We start from the raw sequence: 14,806 nt of genomic DNA, 5'->3' as shown, positions 1-14,806 counted from the left end.
GGTATTTTAACAGTATTAATTCTCCTAATCCTTGAGCATGAAATATGTATTTTTTTGTGTCAAAAAAAGGTCATTTTTTCAGTTTTTTTCTGACAGTGTTTTGTAGTTTCAAAGTACAAGTCTTTCACCTCCTTGGTTAAGTTTATTCCTAGGTATTTTATTGTTTTTGGTGCAACTGTAAATGGAATTTTTCATTTTTCTTTTCTTTTAAAAAGATTTTATTTGAGAGAGAGAGCGAGAACACAGGCTGGGTGAGGGGCAGAGGAGCAGACTCCCCAGATGATCCTGGGACCATGACCTGAGCTGAAGGCAGCTGCTTAACTGACTGAGCCACCCAGGGATGCTGTTTTTTGTTTTTTGTTTGTTTGACTTTTCAATTTGCTACTTCACTATGAGTATATAGAATGCTACCAATATCTGGGTATTAATTTCTTTTTATTGATTTTTTATTAACATATAATGTATTATTTGCCCCATGGGTACAGGTCTGTGAATAGTCAGGTTTACACACTTCTCAGCACTCACCATATCACAACCCTCCCCAATGTCCATAACCCAGCCACCCCCTCCATTCCCCTCTCCCCACCAACCCTCTGTTTTGTGAGATTAAGAGTCTCTTAGGGTTTGTCTCTCTCCCAATAACATCTTGTTTCATTTTTCCCTTCGCTACCCCCCAAACCACCCACTCTGGTTATCGATTTCCTCATATCAGGGAGTTCATACTTATTTTGCTCAGCATAATACCCACTAGTTTCATCCACATCTTTGCAAGTGGCAAGATTTCATAGTATTCATATATAGTCATATATTCTTATCTAGTCATCTGTTGATGGACATCTAGGTTCTTTGCATAGTTTGGCTATTGTGGACATTGCCGCTATAAACATTTGGGTGCACATGCCCTTCGGATCACTACATTTGTATTTTTAGGATATACACCAAGTAGTGCAATTGCTGGGTCATAGGTAGCTCTATTTTAAAATTTTTGAGGAACCTCCATGCTGTTTTCCAGGGTGGCTGTACCAGCTTAGATTCCCACCAATAGTGTAGGATGGTTCCCCTTTCTCTGCATCCTCACCAGCACTTGTCATTTCCTGACTTGTTAATTTTAACCATTCTGACTGGTGTGAGGTGGTATCTCATTGTAGTTTTGACTTGTATTCCCTGATGCCGAGTGATGTGGTGCACTTCTCATGTGTCTGTTGTCCATCTGGAGTCTTCTTTGCAGAAATGTCTGTTCATGTCCTCTACCCATTTCTTGATTGGATTATTTTTTCTTTGGGAGTTGAGTTTGATAATTTCTTTATAGATTTTGGACACTAGCCCTTTATCTGATATGTCATTTGCGATTTTGGACACTAGCCCTTTATCTGATATGTCATTTGCGAATATCTTTTCCCATTCTGTCAGTTGTCTTTTGGTTTCGTTGACTGTTTCCTTTGCTGTGCAAAAGCTTTTGATCTTGATGAAGCCCCACTAGTTCATTTTTGCCCTTGCTTCCCTTGCCTTTGGTGATGTTTCTAGGAAGAAATTGCTGCAACTGAGGTCGAAGAGGTTGTTGCCTGTGTTCTCTCTTAAGGATTTTATGGGTTCCTGTCTCACATTGAAGTCTTTCATCCATTTTGAGTCAATTTTTGTGTGTGGTGTAAGGAAATGGTCCAGTTTCATTTTTCTGTGTATGGCTGTCCAATTTTCCCAACACCATTTGTTGAAGAGACTGTCTTTTTTCAATTGGACATTCTTTCCTACTTTTTTGAATATTAGTTTACCATAGAGTTGAGAGTCTATTTCTGGGCTCTCTATTCTGTTCCATTGATCCATGTGTCTGTTTTGTGCCAGTACCATACTGTCTGGATGATGACAGCTTTCTAATAGAGCTTGAAGTCTGGAACTGTGATGGCACCAACTTTGGCTTTCTTTTCTAACATTCCTCTGGCTATTCGGGGTTTTTTCTGGTTCCATATAAATTTTAGGATTATTTGTTACATATCTTTGAAAAAAAATTGATGGTATTTTGATAGGGATTGCCTTAAATGTGTAGATTGCTTTAGGTAGCATAGACATTTTCACAATATTTGTTTTACCAATCCATAGGTGTGGAACATTTTTCCATTTCTTTGTGTCTTCCTCAGTTTCTTTCCACAGTTTTCGACCGTGGCCATTGCTGCTATAAACATTGGGGTACAGATGGCCCTTCTTTTCACTACATCTGTATCTTTGGGGTAAATACCCAGTAGTGCAATGGCAGGGTCATAGGTAAGTTCTATATTTAATTTCTTGAGGAATCTCCACACTGTTCTCCAAAGAGGCTACACCAACTTGCATTCCCACCAACAGTGGAAGAGGGTTCCCCTTTCTCCACATCCTCTCTGACACATGTTGTTTCCTGTCTTGCTAATTTTGGCCATTCTAACTGGTGTAAAGTGATATCTCAATGTAGTTTTAATTTGAATATCCCTGATGTCTAGTGACGATGAACATTTTCTCACGTGTCTGATAGCCATTTGTATGTCTTTATTGGAGAAGTGTCTGTCCATATCTTCTGCCCATTTTTTGATGTTTGCCTGTTGCGTGTGTGTTGAGTTTGAGGAGTTCATTATAGATCCTGGATATCAACCTTTTGTCTGTACTGTCATTTGCAAATATCTTCTCCCATTTCGTGGGTTGCCTCTTTGTTTTCTTGAATGTTTCCTTTTTTTTTTTTTTTTTAAGATTTTATTTATTTATTTTTAAGAGACAGAGGGAGAGAGAGCAAGCGAGCACAGGCAGACAAAGAGGCAGGCAGAGGCAGAGGGAGAATCAGGCTCCCTGCCGAGCAAGGAGCCCGATGTGGGACTCAATCCCAGGACCCTGGGATCATGACCTGAGCTGAAGGCAGCTGCTTAACCAACTGAGCCACCCAGGCATCCCGACTGTTTCCTTTCTGTGCAGAAGCTTTTGATTTTATGAAGTCCCAAAAGTTCACCTTAGCTTCTGTTTCCTTTGCCTTTGGAGACATATCTTGAAAGAAGTTGCTGTGGTTGATATCGAAGAGATGACTACCTATGTTCTCCTCTAGGATTCTGATGGATTCCTGTCTCACGTTGAGGTCTTTTATCCATTTTGAGTTTATCTTTGTGTACAGTGTAAGAGAATGGTCTAGTTTCATTCTCTACATATAGCTGTCCAGTTCTCCCAGCACCATTTATTGAAGAGACTGTCTTTTTTCCACTGTATATTTTTTCCTGTTTTGTCGAAGATTATTTAACCATAGAGTTGACGGTCCATATCTGGGTTCTCTACTCTGTTCCACTGCTCTATGTGTCTGTTTATGCCAGTACCATGCTGTCTTGGTGATCACAGCTTTGTAATAAAGCTTGAAATCAGGTAACGTGATGCCCCCAGCTTTATTTTTGTTTTTCAGCATTTCCTTAGTGATTCCGGGTCTCTTCTGATTCCATACAAATTTTAGGATTATTTGCTCCAGCTCTTTGAAGAATAGCGGTCGAATTTTGATCGGAATGGCATTAAAAGTATATATTGCTCTAGGCAGTATAGACATTTTAACAATGTTTATTCTTCCGATCCAAGAGCATGGAATGGTCTTCCATCTTTTTGTGTCTTCTTCAACTTCTTTCATGAGTATTCTGTAGTTCCTCGAGTACAGATCCTCTTTGGTTAGGTTTATTCCCAGGTATCTTATCGTTCTTGGTGCCAAAGTAAATGGAATCGATTCTCTAATTTCCCTTTCTGTATTTTCATTGTTAGTGTATAAGAAAGCCACTGATTTCTGTATATTAACTTTGTATCCTGCCACGTTGCTGAATTGCTGTATGAGTGCTAGTAGTTTGGGGGTGGAGTCTTTTGGGTTTTCCATATAAAGAATCATGTCATCTGCAAAGACAGAGAGTTTGACTTCTTCATTACCAGTTTGGATACCTTTTATTTCTCTTTGTTGTCTGATTGCTGTTGCTAGGACTTCTAATACTATGTTGAACAAGAGTGGTGAGAGTGGGCATCCTTGTCATGTTCCTGATCTCAATGGGAAGGATGCAAACTTTTTTCCATTGAGGATGATATTTGCTGCGGGTCTTTCATAGATAGATTTGATGAAGTTCAGGAATGTTCCTTCTATCCCTTTACTTTGAAGCGTTTTAATCAGGAACGGATGCTGAATTTTGTCAAATGCTTTTTCTGCACCAATTGAGAGGACCATGTCGTTCTTCTCTCTTTTATTAATTTGTTGTATCACATTGATTGATTTGTGAATGTTGAAACCAGGGATGAATCCCACCTGGTCATGGTGGATAATCTTTTTAATATGCTGTTGGATCCTGTTTGCTAGGATCTCGTTGAGAATCTTAGCATCCATATTCATCAGTGATTTTGGTCTGAAATTCTCCTTTTTGGTAGGGTCTTTGCGTGGTTTGGGGATCAGGGTAATGCTGGCTTCATAGAAAGAGTCAGGAAGTTTTACTTCTGCTTCAATTTTTTGAAACATCTTCAGGAGAATAGGTGTTATTTCTTCTTTGAAGGTTTGGTAGAATTCCCCAGGGAATCCATCAGGTCCTGGGCTCTTGTTTTTTGGGAGGTTTTTGATCACTGCTTCAATCTCGTTATTATATATTGGTCTATTCGGGTTGTCAATTTCTTCCTGGTTCAATTTTGGGAGTTTATAGTTTTCCAGGAATGCATCAATTTCATCTAGGTTGCTTAGCTTATTGGCATATAACTGTTGATAATAACTTCTGATGATTGTTTCTACTTCCTTGGTGTTCATTGTGATCTCTCCCTTTTCATTCATAATTTTATGTATTGTATCATGCTGATTGATTTGTGGATGTTGAAGCAGGCTTGCAGCCTAGGAATAAATCCCACTTGGTCGTGGTGAATAATCCTTTTAATGTCCTATTGGATCCTATTGGCTAGTATTTTGGTGAGAATTTTTGCATCTGTGTTCATCAAGTATATTGGTCTGTAATTCTTTTTGATGGGTCTTTGTCTGGTTTTGGGATTGAGGTAATGCTGGCCTCATAAAATGAGTTTGGAAGTTTTCCTTCCACTTCTGTTTTTGGGAACAGTTTTGGAGGAATAGGTATTAATTCTTCTTTAAATATAGGGTAGAGGGGCACCTATGTGGCTCAGTAGGTTAAACCTCTGCCTTTGGCTCAGGTCATGATCTCAGGGTCCTAGGATTGAGCCCCACAGCAGGGAGCCTGCTTCCCCTCTCCCTATGCCTGCCTCTCTGCCTACTTGTGATCTCTCTCTCTTTCTGTCAAATAAATAAATAAAATATTAAAAACAAATGTTTGGTAGATATCCTCTGGGAAGCCGTCTGGCCCTGGGCTCTTGTTTGTTGGGAGATTTTTGATGACTGCTTCAATCTTACTATTTATGGGTCTGTTCAGGTTTTCTGTTTCTTCCTGGTTCAGTTTTGTTCATATGTCTCTAGGAAGGCATCCATTTCTTCCAGATTGTCAAATTTGCTGGTATAATATGTTCTTATCATTGTATTTCTTTGGTGTTGATTGTGATCTCTTCTCTTTCATTTATTATTTTATTTATTTGGGTCCTTTCTCTTTTCTTTTTGATAAGTCTGGCCAGGGTTTATCAATCTTATTAATTCTTTCAGAGAACCAGCTCCAATTTTTGTTGATTTGTTCTACTGTTATTTTGGTTTCTATTTCATTGATTTCTGCTCTGACCTTTATTATTTCTCTTTTCCTGCTGGGTTTAGGCTTCCTTTGCTGTTCTTTCTCCAGCTCCTTTACATGTAGGGTTAGGTTGTGTACTTGAGAGTATTGCTAAATACTTTACTCTCAGGATTGCCTTTGCTTTGTCCCAAAGGCTTTGAACAGTTGTGTTTTCATTGTCATTTGTTTCCATGAATTTTTTCATTTCTTTGATTTCCTGGTTGACTCATTCATTCTTTTTTTCTTTTCAGTACAACAGAATTCATTGTTTTTGTACTACACCCAGTGCTCCAAGCAATACATGCCCCCCTTAATACACACCACCTGACCCCCCCAACCTCCCACCCACCGCCCCTTCAAAACCCTCATATTGTTTTTCAGCATCCACAGTCTCATGGTTCACCTCCCCTTCTAATTTCCCTCAACTCCCATCTCCTCTCCATCTCCCTATGTCCTCCATGTTATTTGGTATGGTCCAGAAATAAGTGAAACCATATTATACTTGACTCTCTCCTTGACTTATTTCACTCAGCATAATGTCTTCCAATCCCATCCATGTTGCTACAAAAGATGGGTATTCATCCTTTCTGATGGTGGCATAATACTCCATGTGTATATGGACCACATCTTCCTATTCATTCGTCTGTTGGAGGGCATCTTGGTTCTTTCCACAGTTTGGTGACTGTGGCCATTGCTTCTATAAACATTGGGGTACAGATGGCCCTTCTTTTCACTACATCTGTATCTTTGGGGTAAATACCCAGTAGTGCAATGGCAGGGTCATAGGGAAGCTCTATATTTAATTTCTTGAGGAATCTCCACAGTTCTCCAAAGTGGCTGCACCAACTTGCATTCCCACCAACAGTGTAAGAGGGTTCCCCTTTCTCTACATTCTCTCCAGCACACGTTGTTTCCTGTCTTGCTAATTTTGGCCATTCTAAATGGTGTAAGATAGTATCTCAATGTTGTTTTAATTTGAATATCCCTGATGGCTAGTGATGATGAACATTCATTATTTAGTAGGATGCTCTTTAGCCTCCATGTATTTGAGTTCTTTCCAACATTCCTCTTGTGACTGAGTTCTAGCTTCAGAGCATTGTGGTCTGAAAATATGGAGGGAATGATCCCAATCTTTTGTTATTGGTTGAGACCTGATTTGATCTGATGTGATCTATTCTGGAGAATGTTCTATGTGTATTAGAGAAGACTGTGTATTCTATTGTTTTGGGATGGAATGTTCTGAATATATCTGTGATGTCCATCTGGTCCAGTGTGTCATTTAAAGCCTTTATTTCCTTATTGATCTTTTGCTTGGATGATCTGTCCATTTCAGTGAGGGAGGTGTTAAAGTCCACTACTATCATTGTAGTATTGTCAATGTGTTTATTTGATTTTGTTATTAATTGGTTTATATAGTTGGCTGCTCCCATGTTAGGGGCATAGATATTTAAAATTGTTAGATCTTCTTGTTGGACAGACCCTTAGAGTATGGTACTTCCTTATTTCTTATTATAGTTTTTGGCTTAAAATCTAAGTTATCTGATTTAAGGATTGTCACCCCTGTTTTCTTTTGATGTCCATTAGCATCTTAAATTGTTTTCCACCTCCTCACTTTAAATCTGGAGGTGTCTTTGGGTCTAAAATGAGTTTCTTGCAGACAGCATATTCATGTATTTTTTTAATCCATTCTGATACCTTGTGTTTTTTAATTGGGGACATTTAGCCCATTTAGCCTATTCAAGGTAACTATTGAAAGATATAAATTTAATCCCATTGTATTGCCTGTAAATTGACTGTTACTACATATTGTCTCTGTTCCTTTCTGGCCTACTACTTTTAGTCTCTCTCTTAGCTTAGAGGACCCCTTTCAATATTGCCTGTAAGGCTGGTTTGGTGTTTACAAATTTTCAGTTTTTGTTTGTCCTGGAAGCTTTTTATCTCCTACTTTCAATGACAGCCTAGCTGGATATAGTATTCTTGGCTGGATATTTTTCTTGTTTAATGCTCTGAATGTATCATGCCAGTTCTTTCTGGCCTGCCAGGTCTCTGGATAAGTCTGCTGCCAATCTATAATATTTCTACCATTGTATGTTACAGAATTGTCCCAAGCTGCTTTCAGGATGTTCTCTTTGTCACCAAGTCTTATAATTTTTACTATTAGATAATGGTGTGTAGCTATTTTTATTGATTTTGAGGGGGCTCTCTGTGCCTTCTGGATTTTGATGCTTGTTCCCTTGACCATATTTGGGAAATTCTTTACTATAATTTGATCCAGTATACCTTCTGCCCCTCTCCTTCTTCTTCTGGAATCCCAATTATTCTAATATTGTTTTGTATTATGATATCACTTAGCTCTTGAATTCTCCCCTCGTGGTCCAGTAGTTGTCTTTTGTTCAGCTTCTTTATTCCCAATCATTTGTTTTTCTATATCACTAATTCTCTCTTCGGACTCTTTATCCTAACAGCAAGAGCCTCCATTTTTTTTATTGCACCTCATTAATAGCTTTTTAAAATTTCAAGTTGTTTGAATTCTTTTATTTCTCCAGAAAGGGGTTTTAATCTCCGGACAGGGTTTCTCTAATATCTTCCATGCCTTTTTTGAGCTCAGCTAGCACCTTGAAAGTTGTCATTCTGAACTCTAGATCTGACATATTACCAATGCCCATATTGATTGGGTCCCTAGCTGTCAGTACTGCCTCTTGTTCTGTTTTTTTTTTTTTTTTTTTTTTTTTTTTGTGGTGAGTTTTTATGCCTTGTCATTTTATCCAGATAAGATACATGAATGAGAGAATAAAATACTAAAAGGGTGGCAAAGACCCCAGAAAAAAAAAAATACGCTAACCAAATCAGAAGAGACCCCATACTGGGGGAGAAGATAGAGAGTAAAAAAATATATTTATTAGACTAGTGAATAGAACAGAGCCACCTACTTGATTTTGGGTGTATTTTGGTCTCTTAGAAGAAACTACGTCCCAAAGTTTAAAAAATATGTATGTATACAAAAATAAGGGTAAATACAATGAAGGGATGGAATATGACCATAAAGATGAAAATTTAAAAAAAAAAATTCTAAGAAAGGAATTGGTAAGTTGGTTGGAAAAAGAAAAAAAAAAAAAAAAAAGAGGAGCGAATGTGTTAGGCTAGAGACTAAAACAAAGCCCTGTGGTAGATTTAGGGTATATTTTGATCTATAAGAAGAATCTGTATCCCAGAATTTTTTAGGGGGGAAAAAAAACTCTGTATGTATACAAAAAATAAGGTAAAGTACAATGAAGGATAAAATATGACTATAATAATGAAGGTTTAAATAGTTTTTTTTAATATAAAGTATTGTTAAGATATCTAGTTTAAAAAATGTTAAAAGAAGAAAAAGGAAAAGTTAACAAAGTGATAAATAAAATAACCTTAATTTTGGAAGACTAAAGGATCATGGGGAGAAAGCCATGAATTCCATGGATTGCTTTCCCTTAGCTCTGGAATTCCACTGTTTTCCTTGATCAATAAGCTTGGTCTTGGCTGGATGTTCTTGCTGATCTTTGGTGGGGAGGGGCCTGTAGCAGTGACTCTCAAATGTCTTTGCCCAGGGTGGAATTGCACTGCCCTTGTCAGGGGCCAGGCTAAGACATCTGCTTGGTTTTGCTCTTGGGGCTTTTGTTCCCTGAATGTTTTCTATAGAGTTCTGGAGGATGGGAATGAAAATGGCGGTCTCCCAATCTCCAACCTGGAGGAGCCTAGAGCTCAGGCTCTCCTCAGTGCTTCCTCAGAGAAAAGCAGTCAATCCCTCCCCCTTCCTAGTCTTGGGCATGCTCTGAGCTTACCTGGCCTGTGACTGAGCGTATTGGTCTCTGGCGTACAGCCCCATTTGGAGTCTTCAAGCCCAGCAGATTCCTGCCGCTGCTCCTCTGGGGGAGGAAGGTGAGTCTCCTCTAATCTGCCACTTTTGGGGTCCCTGCTCAAAGATCAGTGGTCCAACTGTGGCACGGATCACAGTTTACGGTAACCCTGCGCTGAGTGCTCACTCCTCAGCTCTGTCTCTGTAGTTGGCTTCCCTGCTCTAGTACCTGGGAGCTCTGCCACACTTGGGCACCCCCAATCTTTCTGTGACCCCATGGGACCTGAGAACACTGTCCCCACGAGGACTCCATCCCTCAGTGGAGCTGACTTCTAAAAGTTCTGATTTTGTGCTCCGCTGCTCTACTGCTTGCCAGGAGGTGGACCCTCCTCCCCGTCCCCCATCATGGTCTATATTCCTGTAGCTTGGATTCACTTCTCCACACATTCTACCTTTCAGAAAGAGGTCAATTTTCTGTTCCTACAATTGCTGCTGCTCTTCTCTTCAATCTCCTGTTGAGTTTCTGGGTATTTTTTTATCCTGCAACTTTACTACATTCATTTATTCTAGTAGGTTTTTGGTGGAATCTTTAGGGTATTCTATGTATCACGTCATCTGCAGATGGAGACAGTTTAACTTCTTATACTGATATCTTCTATTTTTTTTCTTGTCCAATTGCTTTGACTAGGAATTCCAGTACCGTGCTGAATAATAGTGGTGAGAATAGACATGCTTGTCTTGTTCCTGAACCTAGAGGAAAGGCTTTCGGTTTTTCACCATTATGTGTGATGTCAGCTGTAGGTTTTGTTTACATATGGCCTTCACTATGTCAAGGTAATATTCCCTCTGTACCCACTTTGTTTTGATCATGATTGCATGTTATGTTTTGTCAAATCCTTTGTCTGCATCTATTGAGATGATCATAATTTTTAACCTTCATTTTCTTTTTTAAAGATTGTATTTATTTGGCAGATCACAAGTGGGCAGAGATGGAGGGAGAAGCAGGCTCCCTGCTGAGCAGAGAACCCAATGGGGGCTCGATCCTAGGCCCCTGAGTTTATGAAGCTGAGTTTCTGAGCTGAAGGCAGAAGCTTAACCCACTGAGCCCCTCAGGCACCAGTATCCTTCATTTTCTTAATGTGGTATATTTTTTGCAAAGACAGAACCATTTTGGAATTCATAAATCCCACTTTATTGTAGAGAACTATACTTTTAAATATATTGTTGAATAGAATTTGCTGATAGTTTGTTGAGTATTTTTGTGCCTATGTTCATCAGGAATATTGGCCTGTAATTTTGGGGGGTGGTTCTTTGTCCAGTTTTGGAATCAGAATAATGTTGGCCTTGTAGAATGAATTGGACACGTTCAGTTCTCTTCTTTTTTTGGGAATATTTTGAAGAGAAAGTGTATTAACTCTTCTTTAGTAGAATTCACTGGTTCTTGTGTACAGTCATCCCATGTAGACTGTGTGTGCTTGGTGACTTTCACTGGCTGGCTGAAGCTGCGGGTTGTATGGGCTGGGGGTGGTGGGGTACTCTGTGCTGGGGCTGCCCTGACAGGATGGCTGGGGCCAAAGTGGACACACATTGGGATGGTCCTGAGGCACTCCACATAGAAGGTTCCCAGCAGGAAAGCTGATGCTGATGTAAGTGCAAGGGGAGGTGTCCTGGGAACCTACACAGAGAAGGTAACTTTGAGGATAGCACAAGCTGAAGTGGGCACACAGTCCCTGGGCTCTCCGTGCAGAGGGCACCCTGGCGGAACAGCAAAGGCTGACATGGATGTAGAGGGGAGTGGTCCTTGGGTTCTATATGCAGAGGACACACTGGCAGGACAACTGAAGCTGAAGTGAGTATAAGTCTGGGTTTTCTTGTTCTGTGTAGATAGTGCCCATGCAGGATGGATGGAGCAGAGGTGGGCATGGGCCAGTGTGGTCTATGGGCTCTCTATTCAAAGTCTGCCATGGGAGGATAGCTGAAGCTGAGCGGGATCCCATTTGGGAATGTCCCAGGGTTCTCTACACTGAGGGTGAGCTAGCAGAACAGCTGAGGTAGGTGCAAGCTGGGGTGTCCCTGGGTGCTCACTGTAGCATGTGCCCTGGTGAAGTGGTTGAAACCAAAACTGACACAGGCCATTGGTTCCTGGGGTAATCCACGAAGGATAGAGCTGTCTGCAGGAAGTCCTTTGGCATGGCTGAAGTAGGCATTAATAAGGAGGTCCTGGAGTATTCTGTTGGGTGTGCTCGAACAAGCCATCTAAAGGTGAAGTGGTGTGGGCCTAGAATGTTCCAAGGTGCTTTGCCTATGTTACCTTGATGCAATGGTTGGAGCTGTAGTGAGCACTACAGGAGTGTCCTGGTATGCAGTGCCCCATGTCTACCTTGGTGGAATAGCTGGGGCTGGTGTGGGCTAGAGGCCTGGGGCTCAGTGAAGTGGCAGACCAGTTAGGGTACTGGATCCTGCTCACATTCATACCCAGATGGAGGGGGAGTATAAACCATGTTTCTTACCAGCTCTCCCAATCTGGAGAGAATTCCAGCAGCTTTTCCGGCATTTGGCAGAGTTCAATGACAAATTTTGGCTTTCTTTCTATGCCCATGCGTCTGGGGCTGGTGTAGGCTAGGAACACACGCCTCTCTGAGGCAACAGCCCAGCTATGGGATCTGGACCCTGCTATAGCCTACACTCTCAAGATGGAGGGGTTGTGTAAATCATGGTGCTCACCAGCCCCACCTAGGTGGAGAGAGTTCCAGGGTTGGATTTTTTTTTTTTTTTTTTTTTTTTTTTTTAAGAGAAAGCAAGTGCATGTGAGCTGGAGGGAGGGGCAGAGGGAGAGAATCTCAAGCAGACGCCCCACTGAGCACAGAGCCCAATATGGGGCCCTATCTCATGACCCTGAGAACATGACCTGAGCCAAAATCAAGAGTCAAGACACTTAAAAAAAAAAAAGTCAGATGCTTAAACCACTGCACCACCCAGGCACCCCTAGTGTTAGATCTTTTTTATAGTAGTTGCTCCTTTAAGCCATGGCTTTTTACCTGTGTCCCAGGACAGATGAATCTGCTTCTGGTCCTTCTGTCCTTTCCCACTGCAGTTTACTTCATTGGGGGTAGGGGTTCCCTCCATTACCATGTCTCAACCTGTCTTGCTGTTCTGTCTTTTGTTTTGCAAAATCTGTTCAGTCATCCTTCAGTTCTTCTTCAGGAGGAAGTGATGTATAAATAGAGGTCTGGTCTGTCTGTGGAGGAGGTGAGTTCAGTATCTTCTAACATCACAATCTTGGACTGGACTTTCATAAATTAAATACATTTAAGTACCTGTTTACACCAACAATGGCAGAAGTTATATTCTTAATCAGGGATAATTACGACATAGTTGCTGAATTAATCATATAGACTATCCTTATGAAAAATATGAATTTTATTGAGTCTTAAGGATAAAACATTGTATAGTAAAGGGCAAACACTGTGGCCCTAACGAGACACAAAATTTATTCCTAGCTGTGCCATTTTCTCCATGTTCTTGGAAAAAAGTTATATCTTTAAGCTTCATTTTCCTTAAATGTAAAATGGGCTTGGTGTGATAATTAAACTGGAAAAAGATCTAAGCTAAGTAAATTGGAAAAACATCTACCTCAGAATTGGTCAATTATTATTAAAAATGTGATGCACAGTTATTGGGGAGTGAGTAGGGATTCCTAGTGAAAAGTGAGTTAGATATTCTTCAAAGTAAAATCATTTGACTGAATGAGAAGATTACTTAGTAAGTTACATTTAAAAATGTAGTTGTGTGTATTCCAGATGACCTGCAGCCTCAAGTGCCTCATCTGGAATATTCTCATATCTAAAAAGTGGCAGACAGTGTTCTCTCCCCTGAGCCTTTAACACATGGATGCTCATAGTGTACCTGGAAGGTGATGATGATGGAGGTTGTAGCCATAGAAGGGTCTCAAATATTCTGAATTCTTGGAGGCCATCATTATTCTTCCTTCTCCCTTTCCATTCCAAGAAGCATCGCTGAAGTAGCACTTTTTTCTCTTATCCTGGGGAAGCAGGATTTTTTTTTCCCTTTTTCATCCCTGATTTCCCTATATTTCTGTCTTTAATGCAGGGGTTTTCCTCCTGCTAGTACAGGTGTAGGACATTGCTAAATCCTTCCCTTCCCACGCAGAAGGTGGGAGACCTATCCTTGACATTTCTTCTCTGTCATTTGCTTGCTGTGGAAATAACTTTCCTGGAATCAACAAGGTATCGTTGATGATATTTCCTGGAATCAACAAGGTATCGTTGATGGGTTAAAAATATGCCAGGAGTCCTTTATCTAATTCCTTGCCTCCTGAATCTGAGATGTTCTTAATGGTTTGGTTGACCAATAGAATATGGCAGAAGTAAGGTTCTAAAGCCTATAGCTTTAGTCCAGTTGTCTTGGAATGCTCAGTCTTGGAGTGTTCCATATTGGAATCCAACCACCATATTATAAAAAAACAGAGCCAACCTGGGGTCATATATAGGTAGTGGTATCAAATGCACCAGCTGAAGTAATCAGCTGCTGACATTAACTGTCATCCATATACGTGAATAATAGTGAGTATCCCAAATTTTATGAAAGACCTGAAACTACACATCCAAGCAGCTCAGTGAGCTTCAAGGAAGATAATCTCCGAGGTCCACACTGAATAAAATGAAATCGCTGAAAGAAAGAATATCTTGAAAGCAGCAAGAGAAGAGCAGACAAGGGGTCATCAATAAAATTAACAGCTGATTTCTCAATGGGATAAAAAATTAAAGTGCTAGGGTGGGAGGGCGGAAGTCCTTCCAACAAAGTGTTTATTGGCAAAACTGCTCTTTGAAAATGAAGGAAATATTAATATAGTTCCCAGATAAATAAAGGGCAAGAGAATTTTTGTCTACTATACCTGCCCTGCAAGAAACAGTGAAAGGAGTTCTAAAGGCTGAAATAAAAGGACAAACGACATGAGACAGTAACTCAAGTCATACGAAGAAATAAAGATGACCACCAAAGGTAACCATGTAGGTGTATATGAAAGCTAGTATTATTGTATTTCTGGTTTTTGTTTGCTACATGATTAAGACAAATGCATAAAACAATTCTAAATCTATGTCAATGGGCACATGATGTATAAAGATGTGACTTGTGAAATTACAACAAAAATTTGGGACAGAGTTGGATAGGAGCAGAGGTAATGTGTCACTGAACTAATTTGGCATTAATTCAAAGTAGATTGGCATAAAGTTAGAATGTTAACTATAATCCCCACAGTAACCTCTTTAAAGAGTATACT

General features: G+C 40.1%; 1 long non-coding RNA gene across 1 annotated transcript in view; it reads left to right on the top strand.

Annotated features, from left to right (window-relative positions):
• Positions 1–9,820: 9,820 nt before the first annotated feature.
• LOC309852435 overlaps positions 9,821–14,806 on the top strand; it is a 32,161-nt gene continuing 27,175 nt past the window's right edge. The window contains exon 1 of the long non-coding RNA XR_014305208.1: positions 9,821–12,753. This is a non-coding gene — a long non-coding RNA (uncharacterized lncRNA). The remainder of the gene's footprint in view (positions 12,754–14,806) is intronic.

This window comes from Mustela nivalis (genome assembly GCF_964662115.1).
Source record: "Mustela nivalis genome assembly, chromosome: 18".
Classification (NCBI taxonomy): Eukaryota; Metazoa; Chordata; class Mammalia; order Carnivora; family Mustelidae; genus Mustela; species Mustela nivalis.
This window is presented reverse-complemented; position numbering and strand designations above follow the sequence as displayed.